This window comes from Ranitomeya variabilis, chromosome 1 (assembly GCF_051348905.1).
Source record: "Ranitomeya variabilis isolate aRanVar5 chromosome 1, aRanVar5.hap1, whole genome shotgun sequence".
Taxonomy (NCBI): Eukaryota; Metazoa; Chordata; class Amphibia; order Anura; family Dendrobatidae; genus Ranitomeya; species Ranitomeya variabilis.
In genome coordinates this window covers 826702708-826716376 of record NC_135232.1, presented here as the reverse complement: position 1 = coordinate 826716376, position 13669 = coordinate 826702708, and positions in this window count along the sequence as shown.

Genomic DNA, 13669 nt, shown 5'->3' with positions numbered 1-13669 from the left:
TTTGCTAAGGAAAGCCAGAAATATGGAGGAGTTAACTATTGATGGCAACCGAGTATCTCTATACCCTGATTATTCCACAGTTGTACAGAAGCTTAGGATGAAGTTTGGAGAGGCAAAAAGACGCTTACGTGAACTGGGTCTGGTTTATTCTATGCTGTATCCGGCGAAACTACGTGTGGTGGCCATGGAAAAGGTTCACTTTTTTCAAAATCCTGAGGAGGTGCCTCATTGGCTGGATTTGAATGCTAAACGTATTGGAGCAGAAAAGATCCGCTGAGGAACATCAGACGTGAACTTCAGGCTGTTGTGATAGCTGTGGGAGGGGAAGAAAATTGAGTTGTTGATTTATTCTGGTTTATTACTAGAGGAATCTGATATGTGGTTCCTGTGCGTTAAAGTTGTGTTCGGCGGCGCAACTGTTTATATATTCTGTTTTAAAGGGCGGAGGGAGGAACGACTGAAGGAAAGGGTTCAACTCATTGGGAGTTGGTGTTGGCTATTGAGCCACTGTTGAGACTGCGAAAGCGCGTTCCCCTTTCTCATACAGAGAGGGAGTAGGAGACTTTTTCTTGATTGGTAAAAAGTTTTGGGGGGTCTTGGGGGAGGAAGTTACTGAGGGAAGGGAAGGGTAAGGTTAGGGTTTTGTTTTGAATAATGAGGATTTGGGAGGGAGTTTTGGGTAGGTGGGCCCAGGTTGGGGGGTTAAGGGAGACCAACGGAAGGAAGTTGAGCAGTTCTACCATTATGCAAAATGATGGGGGATAAAGTAAAAATTTTGAGCTGGAACATTAGGGGTCTATCGAATGATACCAAACGTAATGCTATCTTGCAATATAGTTTGAAGCAGAGACCCTCGCTGATATGCCTTCAAGAGACTCATTTAGTAAAAGAAAAGACGGGTTTATTGCAGAAAAGATGGGTGAGGAAGGCATATCATGCGACATTCTCGGCCTATGCTAGAGGAGTGTCAATACTTGTACATACAAGTGTCCCGTTCGAGGAGGTAGAGGTGGTAATAGACAGTGACGGACAATATGTATTCCTTGTGTGTAAGATATATGCTAAGTTGTTGTGTGTCGTGTCAGTGTATATTCCTCCACCGTACTCAGGGAAAAAACTACAGGAAATCCTAAATCTATCCGGCAGGTGGGGAGGAGTTCCGTTAATTATAATGGGAGACATGAACAATATTATTGATGATCACTGGGATAGGGGGCAGCATGCTAGGTTGAGGACGGAGGGGAATTTGACAGCATTTGGTAGCTATTTAAAAGAGGTGGCATGGAGGGACTTATGGAGAGTTCGTAATAACGGCATATACTGTTTCTCCTGTTACTCGGCGACATATGGTTCTCTATCCCGGATTGATTTGGCTCTGGGTAATGAAGGAATGGATAGGATGGTGCAGGAGATAGACTATATGCCTAGAATACTATCGGATCATAGTCCATTGGTAGTAACACTGCAAATTGAAGGCCCTGGGGAGGCAGTTAAATTGGGGTGGAAAATTAACCCTTTTTGGTTAAAAATTCTTGATATGGGAAAGATCGGGGAAGAGATAGGGGAATTTTTTAAATTTAATGATGGTAGTGCAGCGAAGCATGTGGTATGGGACACCATGAAAACTTATTTGAGGGGAATATTATCTAAAGAGATTACTAGGCATAAAACAAAAACAAGGGAGTCCGACAAAATTATACTGGAGGAATTGAAGGCAGCGGAGGCTGAATTGAGTAATGTACGCACTCAGGACACCATGAACCGTATGAGGATGGCCCAGGAGGAGGTTAACAAACTACATTTACGCAAAGCAGAGAGGGCGAGAGCTTTCCAAAAAGAGGCATTTTATGCGGAAGGGGAGAAAGTAGGTCATCTACTGTCGGTGATAACATCTGCTCAGAGGGACTCGACACATGTACACGCTCTGAAACTAGCAAATGGTAATATTGTAACACAGGCGGCCCAAATTTTGGAGGGGTTTAAGGGATTTTATAGTGATTTATATGCATCGCATACGGGGCAAAAGGAAGTTGAAATTAATAGATTTCTAGAGGAGGCAAACTTACCTAGGCTGGAAGCTGAGGAAAGAGATTTGTTAGATAGGCCGCTTACGGTGGAGGAGTTGGAGAGTGCTTTGAGGTCGATGGCAGGGGGGAAGGCTCCGGGGGCTGACGGCGTCCCTGTTGAGATATATGATGTCCTTTCTGAAGAGTTGTTGACCAGATTGTTGGGGGTGTTTGAGGAGTCACTGGAGAGGGGAATATTGCCTGCTTCCATGAGAGAAGCCACTATTGTGGTCATTCCTAAACCTGATAAAAACCCACAGTTGCCGGAGTCATACAGACCGATATCACTTCTGACAACAGATGTTAAGATTCTGGCTAAGGCCTTGGCGAACAGACTGACTCAGGTGATAGAAAAGGTGGTTCATTCGGACCAATCTGGCTTTATGCCTAATAAATCCACTGCCATCAACTTGAGAGGGCTATTCCTCAATATGCAGATACCGGCGGAGAATGCTGGTAGGAGGGTGGTAGTTTCCCTCGACGCACATAAAGCCTTCGATAGTATAGAATGGCAATACCTGTGGTCGGTTCTGGGTCGCTTTGGGTTTGGGCCAGTTTTTGTGTCATGGGTGAGACTCCTATACTCCTCGCCAGTGGCTAAACTTAGGGTGAACAACGCACTGTCGGAGAGCTTTCAGCTCTTTCGAGGTACTCAGCAGGGGTGCCCGTTGTCCCCGTTGCTGTTTGCTCTGGCAGTGGAACCACTGGCAGCGGCTATCAGAAGGTCTCAATTAGTAAAGGGGTTTATGTATGGGAAAATGGAGGAGAAAGTTGCTCTATATGCAGATGATATTTTGCTTTTTCTTGAGGACCCTGGGGAGTCTTTAGGAAATGTGATTTCATTAATTGAAGGATTTGGGCAAATTTCTGGATTGATTATCAACTGGGATAAATCAAGTGTTATGCAGGTGGATAGGGAAGTAGATTGTACGAGGGAGGTGGAGCAGAGTACGAAATTAAGGGTGGTGACGCAATTTAAATATCTGGGGATTCAGGTTTCTCTTCCCTTAACTAGATTTGAGGAACTTAATCTTGAGCCTTTAATAAACAAACTACTCGTCAAAATTACAGCTTGGAATAAGCTACATTTGTCGGTGGTGGGTAGAGTAAACCTACTTAAGATGGTGGTGATGCCCAGGTTTTGTATATTTTGCATAACTCTCCGGTATGGATCCCTCTGTCCAGATTTCGTAAACTACAATCATTATTTGGGGAATTGGCGTGGGGTGGGAAGAACCCTAGAATTAGGCAGGAGATACTGCAGAGGCCTAAAGATGAGGGGGGACTTGCCCTGCCTAATCCCTGGTTATATTTTTTATCTGCGCAAAGCCAACATCTTAAGGTACCTTCACACGAAGCGACGCTGCAGCGATAGCGACAACGATGCCGATCGCTGCAGCGTCGCTGTTTGATCGCTGGGGAGCTGTCACACAGACCGCTCTCCAGCGACCAACGATGCCGAGGCCCCTGGGTAACCAGGGTAAACATCGGGTTGCTAAGCGCAGGGCCGCGCTTAGTAACCCGATGTTTACCCTGGTTACCAGCGTAAAAGTAAAAAAAACAAACAGTACATGCTCACCTGCGCGTCCCCCAGCCTCTGCTTCCTGACACTGACTGAGCTCCGGCCCTAACAGCACAGCGGTGACGTCACCGCTGTGCTTTCACTTTCAGTTTAGGGCCGGCGCTCAGTAAGTGTCAGGAAGCAGAGGCTGGGGGACGCGCAGGTGAGCATGTACTGTTTGTTTTTTTTACTTTTACGCTGGTAACCAGGGTAAACATCGGGTTACTAAGCGCGGCCCTGCGCTTGGTAACCCGATGTTTACCCTGGTTACCAGTGTAAAACATCGCTGGTATCGTTGCTTTTGCTTTCAAACACAACGATACACAGCGATCGGACGACCAAATAAAGTTCTGGACTTTATTCAGCGACATCACAGCAGGATCCTGATCGCTGCTGCGTGTCAAACGAAACGATATCGCTAGCGAGGACGCTGCAACGTCACGGATCGCTAGCAATGTCGTTTCGTGTGAAGGTACCTTTAGGGGTTGGGGGGGATGGACTTTAGAAAGGTCAGGGACATAGTAGCTTGGTACATATTATTGGCAGGTGGCCCTTGGGTCAGGGTTTAGAAGCTGGCATATTTAAGAAGTTGGGAACTTGTTTTCACACCATAAATTTGATCCATAAGGTATGGCAGACGATTAAAGGTATAAGGGGGGTTGTGAAATTCACTGAGTTTTCGCCTATATGGGATAACCTCTTTTTTCAAGAATTTAATCATATGGAAGGAATGGGAGAGTGGAGGGAAAAAGGCATTGGATTGATAGGTCAGTTGATTCACAACGGGAATCTTAAATCTTTTGGTATGCTGCAGCAGGAATTCCATTTCCCGGGGTTAAAGTTGTATCAATATAGAAGGGTTCAGCACGCATTTCAGGCACAAAAAAAGAGAGGGCCTATAGTGATTCAGAAGGATCTAATGTTGGATTTTATATTAAATAACAACGGAACAAAAGGGGCAATATCCGAAGTATATGGCGATTTGTTACATACCTTTCTAATGGATTACCCTATTAAGGCCAGAAGGAAATGGGAGGATGAACTGGGGCAAATAGACGATGATAGGTGGGAGTCCATACTGGAATACATACCTAAGTTTCAATGAGTGAGCCTGGGAGACTGTCGCAATTATATGTGATAAATAGGGCCTACAGGACACCTGACATGCTGTTTAAAGCCGGGCTGAGAGACGATTCTGGGTGCCCCAGGTGTTCCCAGTCTCAGGCTGGTATACTGCACATGTTGTGGCTGTGTCCCAGATTGTTCGCATACTGGGTTGTAGTGCTGAACCAGATAGGGGTGATTTATGGGTGTAAGATTCCTAGGGATCCGGTGGTGTGTGTACTTGGGTACGTGGAGGAAATCCTGACCGACGAAACTGCCAAAATGGCAATTGCTAGATTATTGTTCATTGCAAGAAAGGTGATCGCAAGGTATTGGATTAGGGAGGAACCTCCTACTAGACGGGAGTTTATCGCACAAGCGAATCGTATTGTCCAGCTCGAGAGAAGCATATATAATAAGAGGAATAGGATGGGATTTTTTCAAAAGCTGTGGCAGCCATGGCTGGATGGGAATAACTGAACGGCGGTGGTAAAATGATGCTAATAATAAATATGTATGTACTGCTTAATCTTTTCTTTCCAAGAGAATTGTATGATTAGAGTTGGTCGTTAAGGGGGGAGGGAGGGAGGGAGGTGGGGGGGTTTGTTTCTTGTAAAAATCAAAATATTGATGTATATTGTTATCTGAATGGATATTGTTGTATATCTTTTGTATAATAAAAAATATTTGGTTTAAAAAAGAAATGTAGTATAGTTCTTCTGATTAGCTATGTCACTTACCCCATGTGCAGGGCATTGCAGTAGCTTTGGTATCCATGGTTGCGACCACGCATATAGCGATTTAGTTAGTTAATAGTGGTCTTAACCATAAATACTTAAAGAAGTTGTCCACTATTTGGACAACTCCTTCTCATACCCCACGCTTGGCCCCGAGTAAAATAAAAAAGCCTATACTCGCCTCCCGTGACGGAGCTGTTCCCACGGTGTCAACACTGGCTCTCCTTGGGGCTCTCATGCGATTATGACACTTGACCCAGGCGCCCAATTAGCGCTGGCGTCACTGTCCCCGCATCCTGTCGAATTGAACATAAAGAGGAAGTCCGGGTTGCAGCTTAACTCGTGACTTCATCTTCATGCTCAAAACGTCTGAAGGCAGTGCCAGCAGTGATGATTGGGTGCCGGGGGTCTCAACACCGCACGAGGGCCGACACCATAGGAATGGCATCGGCATAGGAGGATAGTATACACCTTTTTTTCATTATTTTATCAGGGTCAAGCGTGGGGAATAAAAAGGGGTTGTCCTGGACAACCCCTTTAACTACTGTAATGCCCTGCACGTGGGGTAAGTGACATAGTTTATCAGAAGAACTATACTACATTTCTAACCAGAGGTATTTGCTATTATTACTACATATTGGGATATGATCTTGGAGATGGGAATACCTATTTAAAGGGATTTACATGGGAATATTACATTTTTTAGAAAGCATTCACCAAATCCAACATTCCAGTACTCATTTTTATCTTTGAAAGCTATTGTCCACTACTTACAACCCCAGCTTAATCGATTTGGGACCCTAATTTAAAATGAGAACAGTGGATGCTCACCTCTGGCAGCAACGCCGTTCCTGCATCATCGGTGCCTCTGTTTCCAGACATTGACTAGTTGTGTCATGCGCTTCTGCCCTGACTGAGTATGGATAAGCTTCTGCCAAACCGTGGCCCTGATTGACTGCAGCCTGCATGCGGCCCAAGTTACTGTCCATGAACAGCGGCACCAACATTACTGTAATGGCGCCACTACAGGTAGCACATACACGTTGTATTTTTCTTAATTGGAGTCCTAAACTGATTAAGCTGGAGGTTGTCGGTAGTGGACAAGCCCTTTAAGGGATCATTGAGACAGCTATTGATAGCAGAGATTTCCATGCCTGTTCCATCAAAACTGACATCAAAACCATAAGCAAGAAATACACGCGCATAGGGTCTGTCCTATATGTTTCCCTTACACAGATGTATAGAGAATTGCTCTTACCTGGTGTGTGGCTAGTGACTACTATAGCATGTGGTCACATTCTGATGCTATATATGTGGAATGCGATAACAGGTCAGGTTTAGACCTTTTTAGTTCTGGATTTACTGTAATGCAGAATAAGTGACAATTATCTTATGTTCCTTATGTTCTGCCTAAAAGATTAAAGTTGTACTTGATAAGAAATAAATCTGGTGTTCTGATATGAAAGTGTGCGCATTACTGTGTGGCTGTGACAAAGTGAACATGTAGGTCACGTTTGGCCTGCATTGGTAAATCAGAGTGGGCCCTGTGGAGATCCCCTTGTAGCGCCCGTCAGTAAGAAAGGTTTTCTCAGCGTCCCATCTATAAGCCAGGGTAGCTGTAATGTGTATGGGCGGCTCCCTCCATTTTCCATTTTTTTTTGGGTTCCTTCATCCGGGGTGGAAAAACTGCAGCAACTCTCATCCATATACTGTGGGGAAGGTCAAGGTAGAAATTGAGATATAGTGCAGACTTTAAAACCTCACCTTGTCACGTTCTGTTACAGATCAGTAGCATATTTACTCCAAGAAGTTCTTTGGTGAAGGCAGAAGGCCCGGTTCATCAAGGCAGACATTGTTCACACCGTTCTAGGTGAGGAGTCATGCTAGTCATGAAGAAGCACACACCCTTCACGAATCGGGAGTGTCAGACGAGTGGCGCACTTTGCCATAAATTCTACTCCCGACACCGCTCTTCATAAATTTGACAAGCTGCAGTCACAACACCCCTGTTCTGCCCCAGCTCCTTCCATTTTGTCAAAGCTGGGCGAAAATGACGCAAGAACGCCAAATTTTATGGCATTCTTGAGTTGCACCAAAATGATGTGATTTCTCAAAGCTTTCTATGCCAGAATACTGCTGTAAAAGCTTTGAGGAATCTGGCCTAAAGTCTGCAACGAATCCCATTTACTGCAGATTATCCACAGGCACTATTGTGGCTGGTTCTCCGCACAGTATCCTGCACATGACATCTCGTCCCACTGCAATGGTTACATAGAATGAGAATCACTGGACGCAGGTTGTACCGACACTGCCCATGGACCAGGCATGGACACAAGTACATGGACAGCACAATGATCCATATAATATTTGAAGCTATTCACACATCCAATTAATCACGCAAATCTGTGGTCTGTATGGAAAAAAACGTCAGATGTTCCATTCTAGTCTGACTTCGGATTCATGTGATAAGGTCCTCAAAAACACCGAACAGCACACGGATGCCGCCCATGTGCCTTCTGTTTTGCACAAACTGGTTTTTAGGAGACATTTCTTAAACTCCCTCTTTTCGTTTTATGGAAAAACAAAAAAGAATGTAAAAATTGGGTCTGAGATTGGTCCAAGAAAACGACGGACAGCACAGGAATGCCATCCGGGTGCAGTTTTTCTTAAGAGCTTTAACTTCATGGCGCTTGGCAAACCTCTCGGCACAGCAGTCTGGCTTCCTATTTTCTTAGTGGCAACTCCCAAAATTTCTGTTAGGTCAGTTTCACATGTCTATTAAAGAATAGTGATGAGCGAATATACTCATTACTCGAGATTTCCCGAGCACGCTCGGGTGTCCTCTGAGTATTTTTTAGTGCTCGGAGATTTAGTTTTTATTGCCGCAGCTGAATGATTTACATCTGTTAGCCAGCATAAGTACATGTGGGGATTCTCTAGCAACCAGGCAACCCCCCACATGCAGTGGCGTAGGAAGGGGGGGGGGGGCCGCCCCGGGCGGCACAATGCGGGGGGCGGCGGTGGGTCACCGGGCCGTGGCCGGCGCTGCAGCTGTTTAACGCTATTGACGTGCGGGCCCTCGCCCGCACGTCAATAGTTAACAGCCGCCAGCCAATTGGAGGCTGGCAGCTGAAGTCAGCCGCAGCGCACACGTCGCCGGCGTCTGACGTCATTGTCAGTCGCCGGCGAGTGTGCGCTGCTGCTGGAGGGAGCTCGCCGCCTGGAGCGCTGGTCAGGTGAGGAGACTGTTTGGGTTTTTTTGTTTGTTTTTTTTTTTGATAAGCTAACAGTGGACACACTGGGGCAATGCTGGAAGACACACTGGGGCAATGCTGGAGACACTGGGGCAATGCTGGAGACAATGGGGCAGATTGCTGGACACACTGGGGGCAATGCTGGAGACACTGGGGCAATGCTGGAGACACTGGGGCAGATTGCTGGACACACTGGGGGCAATGCTGGAGGACACACTGGGGCAATACTGGAGACACTGACGGGGCAATGCTGGAGATACTGGGGCAGATTGCTGGAGACACTGGGGCAATGCTGGAGACACTGGGGCAGATTGCTGGACACACTGGGGGCAATGCTGGAGGACACACTGGGGCAGATGATTGCTGGAGACACTGGAGCAATGCTGGAGCCACTGGGGCAGATTGCTGGACACACTGGGGGCAATGCTGGAGGACACACTGGGGCAGATGATTGCTGGAGACACTGGAGCAATGCTGGACACACTGGGGGTAATATGCTGGAGACACTGGGGCAGATTGCTGGACACACTGGGGGCAATGCTGGATACTCTGGGGCAATATGCTGGATACACTGGGGCAATGCTGGAGACACTGTGGGCAATGCTGGACAATTGGACATACTGGGGCAGTTTGCTGGACACACTGGGGCAATGCTGGACATACTGGGGCAGATTGCTGGACACACTGGTGGTAATATGCTGGACACACTGGGGCAGATTGCTGGACACACTGGGGCAGATTGCTGGACACACTGGGGGCAATATGCTGGAGTCAGACACTGGGGCAGATTGCTGGACACACTGGGGGCAATATGCTGGAGTCAGACACTGGGGCAGATTGCTGGAGACACTGTCTGGGGGCAATGCTGGACACTGGGGCAATATGCTGGACATACTGGGGCAGATTGCTGGACACACTGGGGGTAATATGCTGGACACATTGTGGGTAATATGCTGGACACACTGGGGAAGATTGCTGGACACTGGGGGCAGGACTGGAGGCATGGGCAGAATGTAGACACGGGGCATGATTGGAGACACGGGGCAGAATGAAAGACATGGGGCAGGATTGGATCATGGGGCAGGATGGATACGATGGAGACAGATGGGGCAGGATGGGGAGATCATATGGTGTAAAATAGATACTCATGAGTGCAGGATGGGAGAACATATGGCTGGAGCCAGGATTGAGACACACGGGGCCAGTGTGGGGAATATTATTACCATAGGGGCTAATTAAGGGATATTATTACTGCAGTGATGTATTTATTTTATTTTTTGAGTATACTGTTTTAAATGGGGGGGCGGTCCTGTTACTGTGCAGAGTGACACTATATCACCTTTTTTTCTCCATGTGGTGTAATGTAGAAGTTGTGAAAAATTAAGTAATGTGTTCTGCAAGCAGAGCTCGAGATAACTGTGTTATTTCCTGCAGAAACGAGTCCTGGCTGGAAGAAATGATGGCGGTCTGTGCTGGATGAAAGATGAAGGACTTCACCTAGAGACGTCACTGGTGAGTCAGTGTTACCTATACACTGACACTATACACTGTATACTATATACAGAGGTCCTGTGTACAATGTCACCAGTGATCGCTGTATTACCTATACATTATATACAGAGCTCCTGTGTATAATGTCACCGGTGATCACTGTATTACCTCTACACAGACACTGCATACTAAGTACAGATCTCCTGTGAATACTGGCACTTATGGTGATAGTATTGTGTTTTGTTTTTTTTTGTTTTTTTTTTAATTACTGATCAGTATTGTAGTATTCAGTCACTATGTGGTGGCAATATGTGGTCTGGAAATGGTGTTGTGGTATTTGTCCCTTGAATGTGCTATTTGGTCACCAAGCGGTGGTAATATGAGGTCTTGACGTGGTGCGGTGGTATTTGTTCCTTGTATGTGATATTATTCGATCGCTGTGGTTGTAATTTGTGGTCTGGTCATGGCACGGTGGTATTTGTTCCTTGTATGTGATATTATTGGTCAAAATATACCTAAATTGTATTGCAGATTTTAACAAATATTTAATAGGTTACAGTAGAGTAGGGCCTGGCCATTTTTCTGGAATAATCTGGTTCGGGTGTCACATGACCCCCCCCATGACCGGGGGGGGGCCCACAGTGTCTGAACAGCCCGGGGCCCTGGCTACCCTTTAACCCCCCCTGGCCCCAGCGTGCATGTCGCCGGCTAGTGCACGCTTCAGCTGCGTGGAGAGAGCAGGAGTGCGGTCAGGTAAGCAGAACTTGTTTTTTTTTTGCAGTCCCGATCATGCGTGTTGTCCTGACTATTTTTGGTAACCTTTGTGTGTAATGAGCCGGGGGGGGGGGGGGGGCGCCAAACTCGGGAACAGCCCCGGGCGGCAAAAGCTCTAGCTACGCCCCTGCCCACATGTACTTATGCTGGCTAACAGATGTAAATCATTCAGCTGCGGCAAGAAAAACTAAATCTCCGAGCACTAAAAAATACTCGGAGGACACCCGAGCGTGCCCGGGAAATCTCGAGTAACGAGTATATTCGCTCATCACTATTAAAGAAGTGTCCATGTATGGACCATGATGAACAGACTGGCCACTGTTCTCCTAACCCAAACTCAGCAGCCTCATGTATGCCAAGGAGAATTGTAGGTTCGGGTCAGAAGACCCACGGCCATTCAGTACCTGGATGTGTGAAATGGCCTCTTCTAAGCAACAGTGGTCTATGTAGCCCTTTCTCCGTTACTAACCACCCTGTTGGCACAGCCGCCATAATCATCTGGTAGCAGCTACACACAGACACTGGACTTGGTCAGGCATGCATCGGTTCTGTATGGGGGGAGTGGAGAGAAGCCATTGCTAGCTATGTATGGCATTCGCTTCTCTCCAGGGTGAATAAAATGAACAGGCGTTTCCATCTAACCGCACAATCCTTCTTATCTTTCACAACGTCATCGGTCAGGGAAGCCCTCGTCGATGGTCCACCAGTCTTGTTAACATTAAAGGGAACCTGTCACCCCCAAAATCGAAGATGAGCTAAGCCCACCAGCTTCAGGGGCTTATCTACAGCATTCTGCTCCAAATGGTGGTCTCCCCCTTGCTGATAGCGAGGGAGCCCCAAGGCTGGTCGGACCCAGCAATCTGGCCATCCTCGGCGTGGCACTTGCCTGCCTATCCTTGCCTAGGTAACTGCCGTCCATTCTCATACTGCAGGTTGGTTGTTATAAGCTGTTCACTATAGATAACTATCCCATAATAGTCTTAGAATTGGGAAATTGCAATCTTGCTTGTTTTTGGCCACAACATTATTCCTCCTCCTCCAAACTTTCCAAATATCCATAAAGCAGGAGTGCATGGCCAGCAGTGGGTTTTATACACCTGTTACAATGGGACGGAGGGAAACACCTGAATCTGAAGCTTGAGGTTTGTCCCAATACGTGGCCATACAGTGTGTGTCTCCTGACCCCCCATATATATGCAGCCAGGCGAGGGAGGAGGACAGCTCCTCATACACAGTAGTCACCTGAACCCGCCAATGGGCCGGCTGACCACCTAATGTGCATACACCTCTTCCTCCCCATGACACCTTACCATACCATTACCATATGCAAACTACCTCTTCAGAGAGGACGAGGAGGACTTGGCCTCTAGTGCTACCTAGTCAAGTCCTATTCCTCTGAAGAGGTAATTTGCATGTTTAATTTCTCAGCGGAACATTGCAAGGCTTTGGGCTCGTTCACACTGGCATATAGCACACGTCCCAATGTTATACTACGGGGCAGTGCAGATCTGCTACTGTTTCACCATTCAGCATAAGAAAACAATCAGCACGCTGAGAGTGGCTCCGATATTCAGGTCACACGCACCCATACAAGTTTATGTGCGCATGTGAAACATCGAACTGCACTCTGATGTCATCTGAGTGCAGTCTGATATATGCTCTGAGAGACAATGGAGAAGATGGAAGAAATTTAGTTCTCCATCTTCTCACCTGAGATGTCATTCTCTCATGCGAGAAAATCGGATCACACTCAGATGAAACTCTGACATAGTTTAAGCCAAGTGTCATTAGCATAATTGGCCCGATTCTCTCCGCCCTTATAAGCCTCCTCACACTGACATGCCAGACTCCACAAGGAGAAATATTACCACTTACTGTCCCTGGACTTGAGATGTCCGAGGAGATAAGGATCTGCAGTTTGCCTTCAAATGGCCAATTCCTCTGATCCCTCCGCTCCTATAGAGAACACAATCATTTTATTTCTACAGCGCCAACATATTCCGCAGCACTTTTTAGAAGATGTATAGGAGTCGGAGAACTAGCCGCTGGCACCTGGCGGTGCTGTCTGCATTTGGCCGACATGAGACGTGTGTCCCACACATATGACAGGATGGCTCTCGCAGGTGCTGGTGGATGTTCCCAAACCTTGGAGAGTCCCATGTGGTGACAGCTTTGAGCCCATATTGCGCCCGCAGTGCTCCTGGCCCGGTTATATGGGAGTTATGCTTCCTTAGATCTGTACGTGCGTTATGGGCCGCGTTCACACTGCTTCCTGGTCTGAACCCTGTAGAATGGGATTCGCACACATGGGGCCCACTCGCTATAATGGAGCAGGCCCAGTCGCTTTGAGCTCTATTCCGGTAATGTCCGCCTTTTTAAGGTCAGCTGCGGCTTTTTTCTTTATGCCCGATGTGGCAGAAATGGAGGCCACACCATACAGTGACCACGTCGCTCCAGTCCATCACCATAGTGGTGGATACGCTGATTCCTGTCTCCCAGCCGGAGGCCCTGGTGAAGACAATAACGTGCGGCAAAGACTCAGTGTGAACACAGTCTTATTCTGCTGAATTATGGCGATGTACAGGGTCCGTCAATATGAAAGCCGTTGGCAGGTAATGACTGTGCCCTTGGTTGGGTCTCCATTATGTCATTATGTGTCAGGCGCACACATGGGAGCCAGAG